General features: G+C 39.7%; 2 protein-coding genes across 11 annotated transcripts in view; one reads left to right on the top strand and one right to left on the bottom strand.

The window, feature by feature from the left end:
* Immp2l (inner mitochondrial membrane peptidase subunit 2) overlaps window positions 1-13,346 on the bottom strand; it is an 899,718-nt gene that overhangs the window by 440,305 nt on the left and 446,067 nt on the right. The gene's annotated exons all lie outside the window — the stretch shown is intronic.
* The window catches only part of Lrrn3 (leucine rich repeat neuronal 3), a 31,130-nt gene continuing 27,092 nt past the window's right edge, over window positions 9,309-13,346 (top strand). The window contains exon 1 of one of the 2 annotated variants that reach the window (NM_030856.2): window positions 9,309-9,652. The gene's annotated coding sequence lies outside the window, so the exon portion shown is untranslated. Of the gene's footprint in view, window positions 9,653-9,717; window positions 10,074-13,346 lie in introns of those variants that run through there. The other variant, XM_063262547.1, reaches the window with a different exon arrangement.

The following is a 13,346-nucleotide window of genomic DNA, read 5'->3' as shown; positions in this document are numbered from 1 at the left end:
TACAAACTGTTTACAACACAAAAGTAGATGATTTTGAAGGATCCAGAGACTGACAATGAGAAACTCGTGCCCTGATATTAAAAAGAGAATTTAGTGATGAGTCTGAATAAGTATGGGTTAGTGAGTTGGGGTGGTCAAATTTAGGGGTTCATTAACTGATTCTAATAATGTAAGTTCTGACAGTCAATGACTGAGAAGGGAGCTAAAGAGACGCTAAAGTTGGGAATCATCAAGGAAAGGAAGACAAAGGATAATTGAAGAAAGCATAGGATAATTGAGGAGCCCTGATTAAGGCGCACGCTGTGGCAGGCAGAAGAGGCACCACCGTGTGACTTCCTCCACAAGCAGCACCCCTCCTTATCCACAGGTCAGAGTGCTACTCAGTGGTTCTCACAGCAGAGGACTAGGCCAGGAGAATCAAAGTGTCCTGTCAGCTTAGAAGATTGACGTTGGTGAGTAGGAGAGACTGAGCAGAGGACATCCGGGCGCAGATGAAGAACTGGCTTCAGAAGATGTGTTTGCCCTGTCAAAAAAGTAGGCACAGTGGAGGAGTTCTAAATCACCCAGATGGATGGAGTTATGGTTAAAAGCAGAAGACAGAGGCTTATCACCTGAGGTCAAATAGTCCCAAGTTACCTTAAGGCAAAACAGATGTCTAAGAAGTTGGGTGTTCAAAGGAAAGAAAAGGAGAGAGGAAAAATAAAGAGGGCTTCCTTTCATTTAAGGAGATTATAAGTTGTTGTGATTTAAACTTAAAAATTGCAGTCTCTAAAGTTTAATAGTAATAACTTAAGAAGTGCAAAAAAATTCCCATTTGCCGGCACTCAAGTCTGAGTGAACTGGGAACCAGTCAAGTAATGGCAAAGGAGAAAAGTGAGTAGTGTGAACTATTCAATGGAATGCTACTGGGACAGGAAAGACAGAAGAAATGCCAGAACACGGAAGTCATCCCCACACATGTGTTGCTGCAAGCATAAGAAACACCAACCTTAAGAGATGATAGAATGAAGGGTCTCCAAGACCAACCACTTCTAGAGATCACATTTGAGTTAAGGTATAAATACATGAATATGTGGCAAATGGGTGAAAGAATGGTGAAATCTGTACCTGAGTAATGGAAAATCAGAAAATAATTGGGCGCCTACCTGCAGTTCTAGAAGAATATATTATGATCTTATGATGGAGATAATTTGAAGAACCAAGGCTAAGTTCACCAATGGCATAAGTATAGCAGAGATATCTCATATTTGGCTGGAGTCAGTAGCTTTCTTTGGAAAAGAAAGTTTTCCTTGGAAAACACATTCCCTCTAGTAAAAGGACTGGCTCTAAAAGATGAACAAAAATGTACATGAAGAACTTTAAGTGTAGGCTTTCTGAATTCCCCTCAAGTATGAAAGAGAATTGGGTGGCAATAATAATAGTCACCTTCTGTCTCTTCTGTCTAGTAGAACTCAAGAAACAATGGCATGAAAATAAAATATTAATGGAAATTCAAACAATCACCTAATTTCTAGATCTAGTATAACTATGTGCCTGACTCGCTTGTGCACAAAAAGGTTTGCTTGCATTTCCTGGATATCACTGCATTGACCTGTTACTTGGACAAGAATAGTTTTTATTTGTCTATCTTTACAAAAAATAGAGCAAAGAATATTCCAACAAAATCTGCATAAGAAAATCTAACTATAAGAAAGGTTATTTCAGGTCAACTTGGTTCATAAGTTTTTGCCTAGTATTTATATGAATTTATGTGTCATCTTGATTAATTATCATCAAGGAATTACACCAATTTCAATTGAGTAAGAAGTTCCAAAATGTATTTATAGAGTCCTAAACAAAATGATGGAAAAGAGGAAATGGTCAGCAAGGAAGCAGGACAAGTCGAGAAAATATATACTGCTCTCTAACCATGGGATGCTATGTTGTGAATAATATCATGTACTTAATGCCACCAAGCTGACAAGATTTGTCCCAAGGGGACTCTTGATTTAGATATCCTTTTACATAAATGGAAGAAAATAATCTCACAATTGCTGTAACAAATGATTATTATAGTTAATAATATTTAATAAATAAACTGTATTGTTGAACACAAACAGCACTGGGGATCTATATTTTGCTCTCAGTTTGCTCACTGTATGAGAGCATCATATATATATATATATATATATATATATATATACACACATACATATATATGTGTGTGTGTGTGTGTGTGTGTGTGTGTGTGTGTGTAACCTGAAACATGTTGAAACAAGATAAACAGTAATAACATTTTTAAACATAATAAACACTACCGTTTTCCCCTGAGACAGGGTTTCTCTGTGTAGTCCTGGCTGTCCTACAGCTCTCTTTGTAGATCAAACTGGCCTTGAACTCAGAGATCCTCTCTCTCTCCTCCTGAGTGCTGGGATGGAAGGTATGTGCTGCTATTACCCACCTTAACTTTCAGTGAGATGATCAGGGCCTATTAAATTAGTATGAACATTTTTAGCAGGAGTTTTGTAGAACTACTTGCTTCATTATAGAAATTAACCCTAAGAATGCAAAGTGTGAGGCTGGAAAGATGGCTCAGAGGTTCAAAGCCCTGCTCCTCCTCCAGAGAATCTGGGTTCTACTTCCAGCACTCATTTGGTGGTTTATATCTATCCATAACCAAGCATCCCTGTGAATAGCATACATCCATACAGGCCAAATGATCATAAGCAAACTAAATGAATAACTATAATTAGAAATAAAAATGCACAGAATACGAAGTTCAGTGATGTGATGGTTGTATGTTCTGAGAGATGGAGGTGTTAGAAATAAAGACTAGGCAGCAGCGAGGAGAACAAGTCAAAGTGGCACGGTGGCTTAGTGTCAGCCTGGATCACACCTACTACTGCTGGATTATGCCAGTGAGCAACTGTGAGGTACTATGCATACTCAACCAAATTTTTACTTGCTTAATACGTAAATGAGGGTAGCTATGCAGTGTTCTAATTCCTGTGTGTACAAGTACACGTATCACCGTGTGTGCATATGTGAGGGTGGTGGGCATGTAGTTGTATAATGAACAGTGTACGTGGAAGCCCAATAATCAACCTCCAGTGTCATGTGTTACTTGTCGGATGCTGTCTTCATATTTCAAACTGTGTGGTAGAATTTTGCATTGCCTTAGAACTCACCAAGTTGGCTAGGACGGCTGGGCAGTGAACCCTAGACATCTGCCTGCTTCGGCCTCTCCAACAGTGCCATTACAAAGGCATGCCTGTTTTGGTTGTTGTTTTAATGTCGAATCTGGGGACTGAACTCATGTCTTCATTCACGTACCACACGCACTTAATTATCCCAGCCATCTCCCAACTTAGTCATTCCGTGTTCTAACGGGGAAACAGAGACGCCACTGCTCATGAGAAACACGTCACTGTGACCTAGGTACACATTCAAAAGGTGGTTGTTTTCTCTGTTAATGTGATTGATTACATTAATTAATTTAATTTGGATATAACTGATTATTGTTAAAAAGGATAAATGTTATATGAAACAAGGTAGTTCCATAGAAGAATTTATATACTATTTTTAAATAATAGCTATTATTTATACATAGAAAAAGTAATTGACAATGCAACAGTTGAATACAATTTTAAAAAGATACAGGAAAAAAATACCACCCATTTATTCCATTGATTTTATTTTTAGCTTTTTAGTATTATTATTTTTCAGTTATTTCTGCACAACTTACATACTGTGGGCCAATACTATTCACATTATCTTTATTTCATTTTATTTTACTTTATTTTAAGACCAAGATCCTAGTATGTTACACAGGCTGTGTCAAAACTCCTGGGTTCTAGAAAATCTCCTGATTTGCTCTCTAGAGAAGCTGACATTTGAGCCATGGGCCACAATGTACAACTACCTGCTGTACTTAATCATATTTTATACCTCAGGATCATACCATGCACACTGAAGCCCTCCACATGACAGCAGCTTGGCATTTTGTTATAATAGTATTTTAAACACAGCTAGTGAAAATGTCAGTCTTCTGAAGGAAAAGAACTAAGACAGGCAGATATAGAAGAAGAAAACTTTTAAACCCAAGGGGAAAGAAAAGTGGAAAGGTAAAAGATTGGAGAACAAAGCAGGAAGAAAGGGTTTGACTTCCCTGGTTTGGGCTGGAAATCTACCTGAGTGATAAGTGGATTTCTTTTCTTCAAATGAAGTGAAAAACTTCATTGAAAATAACAGCAAAATAAAGACCTCATTTTTTCATCTGTCTCCTTTCTGTCTCTGGTCTGTCTGTTGTGTGAGTCTAAACCTGTGCCTGCTGGATGCTCTCGTGTTGTCTGTTCCTTTTTTTTTTTTTATAACAGATCAGAAATTATCACATAGGGAGAAAAGAATCTCAGATTTTACCTGAGATTCTACAAGCTAAAGCTCCTTAGAGAAGGAAACTCATCCAACATGATTTAGGCCAACAATGAAATGACTTATGGATGTTACACGTTAAGCCATGTTTCTAAACAGAGAACATACCTCTCAGTGAGAGTCTACAATGTTCCAAATCACTGGAGACTTTCTTAAGAATGGGAGAGTCTGCTCTCATCAGCCACTTACTCATACGTATGTAGCCCTCTGGATGTATGAGCGCATCTTTCTGACCAGGCACCTGCATCTCTTTTAGCATTACTTCTCAAATCCTGACAGTCATAAAATTCTGTCACTAACACTGAACAACATAACAATACAAAACTATCCACTGTCTAATGTATAAAATTCATTCCTTTAAAATAGTAATTTATTCTTGGCTTCTCCTGTTGCTGACTATACTGAATTGGTTGACAAAGCTATCAATCAAGCATTCATTCATTTTACAAATGAATATTAAGTGCCCCGTGCAGTGGAAAGAACACTGTTATGTAAGCAAACAGAACTTACATTGAATTTTGGCCCCATCATTTAATAGTTTGGGAACACTGGACAAATAAAGACCTTTGCCTGTGTTTTTGTATTGTCTAGTGGGGATAAAGTATCTGTCTTTTCTGAAGATGTAAGGTTTTAAACTTATAAAACAAGTCCAGACTACACTAGCATTCAACAACTGTTTTCTTGATTTCACTATCTTGTGGACTTATCTTAAGGGAGCTTAAAGACATAATAAGACATATGCTCATCCTCCTGGGAATGTTACAGACTACAGTGGAAAAAAAAAGGCAAATCTATAGAAATAGTTGAGAAGAGCTAAGTTGTTTAAGAAATCAAGTATTTCTGTGTATCAAGAAGAGGTCTTAGGCACAAGTGAATCACAGCTGAAGTAACCTGCTCAGAAATAGACAAGCAAAACTTCAGGGAATGGGATGTGAGAGGCAAGGGCATTCTAAGCTGCAGAATCTGCAACAGAATGAGGATGGTGCTGATGAGAATGAGGAGGAGGGGACTAATGAGAACAGCATCAGGCAAGCCTGGCTACGCTCACAATACTAAGAATGACAAAAACCAAGTCCAGACATCAGACTTCACTGCATTTTATAGAACTACTGTGGCTCCTTGTAGGCATCAGCTATTTTAATCCTCCGAAGAAGCCTAGGAGGAAAATGATATGCCAAGATGCTACTCAAGTATCGCTCCATGGGTGACACTTCACAGGGACGATATACTTCACACAATGCCCAGGTCACAGAGCAGGAAGCAGGTACAGACTCAGAGCGGAGCACTTGGCTCTGACCTTACAGGCTGCTCACTGTCTGGACTACTTCTCTCGAAGGGAAATACACAGGCGGATAAATAAATCCTGGGAGAGGATGACTGCAAAGGTGTCTCCAATTAACTCCAGCAGCTAAACCCACCAGACATACACCCCAAGCTATTCTTACACAGTGATGAAGGCGGGACTCTTCAAGCACAATTTAAGGATTAATTGTTCATTCGCACATTTAACTTTCTTGCAGTTTATTTTAATTATCTTAGATACTCATGCGATGACTGCTATAACACAGATACACAATAGATAAAATGTACACTCATTATGGAGTGATTTTGCAATGTATAATTCCTATCACTGTGAACAGACTACAAGTGAAATACAGAAAGAAGGGGAGGAAAAGAAGAAAGCAGGAGAGAGCACGGAAGAAGGACCAAAGAGGAAAAGCATACGTGTCAATCATCCACTAGATTACAGGGTAATGGAGCTGAGACACACTCTATCTCTGACTATCATGGAGCAACTATATGTAACAGTTAAACAAGTCACTTGCCTTTCTAACACTGGTTCTCAACCTTCCCAGTGCTGGTAGCCTTTACTGTGGTTCCTTTTTGTTGCTACTTCACACATGTAACTGTGCTATTGTTATGAAATATAAGGTAAATATCTGATGTGCAGGATATTGAACATGGGACCCCCGTGAGAGGGTCATTTGACCCCCAAAGGGGCTGTAACCCACAAGTTGTGAACAGTTTTTACAGACCATCCAAATTCCATATTATGTTTTCTTTCTGATGACCACAAGTAATTTTAGTAATGCTCTTAAATCTTTAGCGATCTACATTGGGATATCCTCATGTGCTGCTTCATCATGGGGGGATACCTATAATATTGCACTGAATGACTGTCTTCCCTGGTAAGTTAAGAAACTCCCCACTCACTCTCGGATTCATAGCTTTTGATAATCTTAGCAGGAGGAAACCTACGGCCAAAGAGAATTCTCATCTTCTCCATTCTTGACTAGAGTTATTTTCTCCTCATTAATGAAAACTTAAAGATAAGTACAAGATACTTTTGACCTATCATGTACCTACATTAAAAGAGCAATCGTATTTCTTACATTGAAAATACAGTAGACATTTTTCTAGAAAATTATGAGGCAGTTTTTGAAATAGTATTCAATCTTATTTAATTATAAAAATATTTTATGAACTTATGAATAAATTTGAGTTTAAGTATTACATGTGATTATTAGTTTTATTTTTTATTTTTTTTTCTTTTTTAGTTTCTTGTCATTACAGTCAGTAGAGAGCCACCATGTAGGTGCTGGGAATTGAACCCAGGTCCTCTGGAAGAGCAGTCAGTACTCTTAGCCATCTCTGTAGCCCCTAATACTTTTATTTTTTAAAAGTTATTTTTATCATATTTGAGCCTCACAACAGAACTTCATTATGAGAATATATTGTAATCAATACATTATAATAGTAAACAGATTACTAGATTTGTTGATTATATAATTAATAACAATCAAAATAAAGTGTTTAAGGAATCAGTATAATATAAAAATAATTTTTTCAAATAGTTATTACAATCATAGCACAATTCTCTGTGTATATACTCTAAAAATATTAAAAATTTACTACAAAATTTCAGTATATTTCAAGTAAAGAAAGTAAAATTAGGGGGCTATTAAGTTATATGAGATGCGCTCCAATGTAACAGCTCCAACACTCATCGTCCCCCCACACCTCTAAGCAGACACCCAAGTACCTGTAAGTGTCTGGTAAGAAGATAATATTGAGAAGTGGATATCATTTGGGCAATGAAGAAGTCACTTTTGTTTAGCATTTATTCTTATAGAAAAAGATGAGTTATCAATTATACATTAACATAACAATATTCTGAGGTACACCTACAATACCAGCATTCAAAATGCCTAGGCAGAAGGTAGAGGCCCTGGACTCCATCAACAAATTAATCAATACAGCAGATAACTAAAGCATTGGTAGATTCTTGTTTATTTTTGTAAAGAAAACGACAACATGAAAGTGTTTGGTAGTCAAAAGACAATGGAAGTGAGGCTAAGCTTCTAAGCATATGGTTATGACATACAGCACTCATTTAAGTTACTTCAATAAAAACCTTAAGAAACTATTAGGTGCTAATGCCTTTTGTTGTTATCCCCCTCCCGCTCCCCCCCAGGAAATCTAATAAATGCCATTTTCTTTTTGTCCACTAGAGGGCAGTCTATCAAAGCAAGGGCTAGACTCAGATAAGGCAGCTTTGGACCTGTTGAAAATTGATCCCATGTTCCAGTCCTCTGGGGAGATCTCTCCAGTACAGTGTTTGTAAGACATGCCTTAACATTCTTCTACTCGTCATAGTTGTTCTTGAGCTGATCAAGTGACTGTGCTGCCATGGTTTCTAGTCTAAATATTCCAAATGTTTTACAAATAATTTCTATCCAAAACATTTTCCTAGTTAAGTAGCCATTCAGAGTTGATAGCCTTAAGTACAAAAAGAGAAGAATTTAAGAGTTCAGTCTATTGCAGAGGAAAACGTCCCTGAGTAATAAACCAGACACCTGAGGCACGCAGACAGGCCCGCACACATGTATATGTGGACACAGGCACAGGCGATGCAACAAACAACACCCATCTGATGTGTTCAGATTTATTATACCATGTACAGAGAAGTAGTTATAATTGAAAAAGTTTATTTTGTAAATGCTTCTTCATCGTTGTGAGTTTTGGAGAAGCAAATATTGGTTGTAATTTAAAAATCTGCTCAGTGCAGATAAGAAATGCCATTGTAAAACCTAAACAAACAAGCAAACAATCCCCCCCACCACCACACACACACACACACACACACACACACACACACACACACACACAAAGCACCAACAAGAAAACAGGGACGGGAGGGAGGGAAGTCAGGAAGGAAGGGGAGAAAGAGACAGGGCGCGGGGGGGGGGAGGGAGGAAGGGAGGAGAGAGAGAGAGAGAAAGAGAGAGAGAGAGAGAGAGAGAGAGAGAGAGAGAGAGAGAGAGAGAGAGAGGGGCACTATTAACTGCATGCACGTAGGCTAGTTTAAGTAGGATCTGTAGGAAATCAAACAACGGACAGGAGAGCTGCAGGCTGCTTTCTTTAAATGTAAAGCCACTGCTGAACTTCACAGAGAGGGAGACAGAATCGCTATCAAGTATTTTTAATATTCAGGAAATCCTTATTCGTAAGTGTTTCCTGTCGGTTCTCAGAGGAAAAGAAAAACAAAAAACAAAAACCAAAAAACCCCACAGTTTCTCCAAATGACTGATAACACCCCAAATGGGAAAAGTTGTTGAGAATCACTGCACACTGCTCCAAAAGAAAAAAAAAAGGAAAGAAAATGATTCCAAGGAAAAATATGCAAGCCTTTTTCATTTATTTGTACCCTAAGCAGCGCTGTCATAGGACAGACAGGCTGCTTCAGCCAACCAGGCTGGAGCAGCTGCGAGTGCTACATCTTGGCAGTCTGAAGCGATTGGCTCCTCTCTGGGGAGTGGAGGGTGTTCAGTTATTAATGACCGCTGAGCAGGCAGCACCATGTCAGTGTGACAACTGATCTGGTGAACGATGCACCACTAACCACCATGGAAACGAGGAGAAATAAAGCCAGCTAGCAGGATCTCTCCTCGCTGGACTGAGAGCTTTAGCCTGCTGCTGCCGGAGAGAGGAGAGAGTTCCAGTCAAAAGAAGGAATCCTAGCTGCAGGCTCCTGCCTCCTTTTATATTTTAGAAAGAGAGGGAGAGATACCATTGCTTGCATGTGTGCATATCTATAGTATATAATTGTGTATATTTTATTACACATACATATGCACCTATTTATACTGGGGCAAGAAGACAGCCATGTGATTATCTCAACCAAGGAACTGTGCAAGCGGGGGCACCGGAGGAGGGCTATCCCTGCATCTTCTAAGGCAAGGTAAGTTTAAAATATACCTATCTATTTAAATGTTCCCGATTTCGTGTTTTTGTTGATGCCCGAGTTTTTACACACCAATTCTCCTTTGATGTTTCCCCCTTCTCTGAATTCTAAGGGCATTTTTCTTTGCATTTCACTTTTGAGTGAGCATGCAAAGCCCGCTGGCTCTGTGTGTGCCTAGCTGTGTTCGTGGGATTCTCAAGCAGGCATTTTACTAGCTTGAATGCCCATCAGAGGATGTGAGTGGGAGAGAAAAAGCGGTGCCGGGGGAGGAGAGAGAGGAGGGAGAGAGAAGAGAAGAGGACTGAGGGAGAGAAAAGAGAACAGAACGACCAAGAGAGAAGCAGGGAGAGAGAGGAAGGAGACCTGGAGGCTGGGTGAGAAGGCGGCGAGAGAGATGGAGAGAGAAACAGAGAGATGGGTGAGAAGGAGATGGAAAATTCGGGGTCCCCCCCACAGTTCTTGTCATGAAAAGCAGATCACTCTTGTCTCTCTGTTCTGAAGCCAATGAGGCGTTGTTTTCCCCGGTGCCCCAGGGGATGGAGATTAAGGTGAATGCCGCTGTGTGTCAGGAGTGAAGGGCACCAGGCAGAGTAGCAGAATGAGCATATCACAAACAGTTATTGAATTTATGCCATGCTACATCGTACCGATTGTGGTAAATGACTTCCCTTTAATAACATCCCATCCCCTCACTGGTCTGAAGGGACAGTGCAAACATCTGATTGCTAATGCAGCCCAGGAAGCTCCTGTGCTAGGTAAAAGGATTCTGTGAACCAGAAGAGTTCTAATCGCCTTTGGTCATTAACAGGATCGCAGTAGGACGGCCTCAAAGTACATTTCCTATTTACGAAGGCTGTTTGCGTAGACAGGCTGTCATATTCCCTTTCCTCCTACTGAGCCGGGTGGCTTAACTCGGCTCTAATTTATTCATTTTTTAACAATATGTCCTTGTTTCAGCGCCTCTAATTTTAGTGAAAGCAGCCTATGACCATGAGTGAGAATCTTCCTAGATTAGTGAAAAGGAGACAGTGCGACGGGGAGAAAAATAAGTACAAATTTAAAATACTTATCAGGAAAACAGTGTGCCTTGGTACGACAAATAGTACTTGTGCCCTGAGTTCCTTGTCTTCGGTTTCAGAAGCAACGCCTTTGAGACGGAATTACTGTCAGTCAACTCAGAGCATCCATGTAGAGATGATTCATGGAATACTCTGTGGACCGATTTTTACTTCCAATCTTGTAAGAGGAAGCCAGCTACTTAGAATATGCTTTCAAAGCGACACCACCAATTGAGGATGGCTGTGGAAACCTCCACTGCCCCTGCTAATGGGTCCTGGGGAGACATTAAAACAAACCCAGCGTTTATATTTCAGCTGCTGGGGCTCTCTCCTCTCTTCTCTTAGTTCAACTCAGATATTAGAGTCTGCTTTGAAAGTGGGTGCTGTTCGTTCCCCAAACTGTGGTTTCCAGACTTGCTTGTTTCCTAGTCTGTAACAGATGCCAGAACAGAAAGACAATAAGCAGACACTTAGATCCTGCCACCTTCCCATCACTGTGTCAAAAAAAAAAAAAAATGAGTCAGTTTACGATATGTAACGAAAGGAGTCAATTAATTCCAGCGACCTTTGTAAGCGACGACAGTAAAGCAGCCTGACAATCTGCCGCCGCCTTCGATTTTTCCCTCTGTGAAATGAACAAGTTTCAGGAAAGGGTTCCTGCTCGGAGTGAAAAATGAAAGGACTGAAGCATTAGCTAGCAATATTGGCAACCTGGCTCGCACTGCCTCCAACGCCACATGCAATCTATACAAAAAACACAGTGATTTATTACCGGGAGGAAAGCTGTTGCATTTGCTTTTCTCCTATTCATTAGAAGTGCTGCTGTTGAAACAGATTGGATCCGTTATTTTGAGGTAGCACCTAACTTCCTGAGCGAGAGGGAGGGCTGGCAGAAGCAGCTCGGCTCCTCGTCTCAAGAGCCTATAATATAGCACTGCAGTGTGGATGTCAGCTTTTGCCCAGACCCTTCCCAGGGAAACTTTTCATACCAAGCACAAACACATGCATCCTTAAATCTTACCCAGCCTGATTTTAAATCAAAATCCAATAACAGCTAAGAACAGCAGATTCACTCTTTAACCTTAGAGACAGTCTTCTGCATATTTTGTATGCTAGCAGTACCCACTTGGATCTGAAAACTACTGGCACTCCAGGGCCTGGGTGGTGTCCAGATGTACCAGTGAGTTTGGTGATATGGCAAACCCCCTGGGCTGGGTGATGGACACGCAGGCATATCTGGAAGATGTGACCACCCATGCTCTCAGCAGTTATGAAACAGTATAGGAAGTGATGGCTTTGTGGCAAGGCAAGCCAGCCGCAAAGGGCCATCTTCCCAGGATGCTGCTTGTTACAGGCTAAGTTAGAATGCTGGTGAGTAGGTGGAATTTTTCTTGGACGGCTGTAGTTGTTGCTGCTATTAATGGTTTAATAAAGAGTATCACCGGCTTTCTAGGGCAGCAGTTTAGGGATGATGAAAAGGTAATCAATTTGTGAAACGCTAATGCACTTAACTGATTCTTTGTTCCTATTTTTTTACACTTTCTGCTTCTGTTCCCAAATTGGTTTAAAGTTGCAATTTTCCCTTGCTCTTTTGTTTCCCTCTCTCTGCTGTAAAATTATTGCTAACACTGGTGCCCACTGCAAGCTAAGGCAGTGGATCAGAAAGGTTTGTAACCAAAGGAACATTTTAAGTGAAATGTTAGTGCTAAGCTGGTGGGTCAGAAGACCATTAAAAGGAAGTAACAAGCATTGCCAAAGTGTGCCCCTACTTCAAACCTAAGTAACTGTGTTTCCAAAAATAACTGAATAAAAAGTATATGCTTCTAGCCTACTTTGAGCTACAATGTCTGCGGACCACTGAATATAATCTACTTAGCTATAGTTTTGAGTGCTGAGCTGTTTATGAATTGTTTCTCTGATCTATGAAGACAAACACAGCAATTATCACTAGATACATCTATAAAACGTATCTACATTATCAATGCATAGCTCTCACGCTGCCTATAGGAGGAAACACTTAGGAAAACTTCACCAGGTACCGTCTGTACACAGGACAGCATAGAATCCTGCCCCCTTTGTAAAGTGATGTCTAGGATGGGAAACATGATGATATCTAATCCTTTGATCACAATGTAAAAGGAAATAAAATTCCAATATGGAAAAAAATAGATGTTACCAGTGGATGAGAAAAATAACATGGAGAATAAATAAAAATGTTTCCTTTTATTTGACAGAAGGAGTGCAGAATCTCCAAAGATACCATTTGGAAGCCAATCAGTACAAGATTAGTGAGGAAAACTTAACAGTCACGGCGAATCTTAGAGAAGTACAATATCTAGCTACACTAGATACCTGGTCACTTACTGTATTTGCATACATGTGACGTTTGTACACACCTGTTTGCTGTCATATTCACTCATCTTAAGACCACGAAGAAAGCCTATTTTCTTTCTAAAGAGACCATTAACTATTTTGCGCAATTACACAGCCTCAGCCTGGGAGAATAAAACATGGTATCTTCATAGACTAACTGCATATTAGAATAAAAATAATTCCTCCAGTATGTTCATTTGATATGTGAAGAGGCCTAGAGAGCTTAACATTTTTATTAGTATAATGAAATAAAATGTCAT

Source organism: Rattus norvegicus, chromosome 6 (genome assembly GCF_036323735.1).
Source record: "Rattus norvegicus strain BN/NHsdMcwi chromosome 6, GRCr8, whole genome shotgun sequence".
Taxonomy (NCBI): Eukaryota; Metazoa; Chordata; class Mammalia; order Rodentia; family Muridae; genus Rattus; species Rattus norvegicus.
Note: the sequence above shows the minus strand (reverse complement) of the source record. Positions and strands in the feature narration are given on the sequence as shown.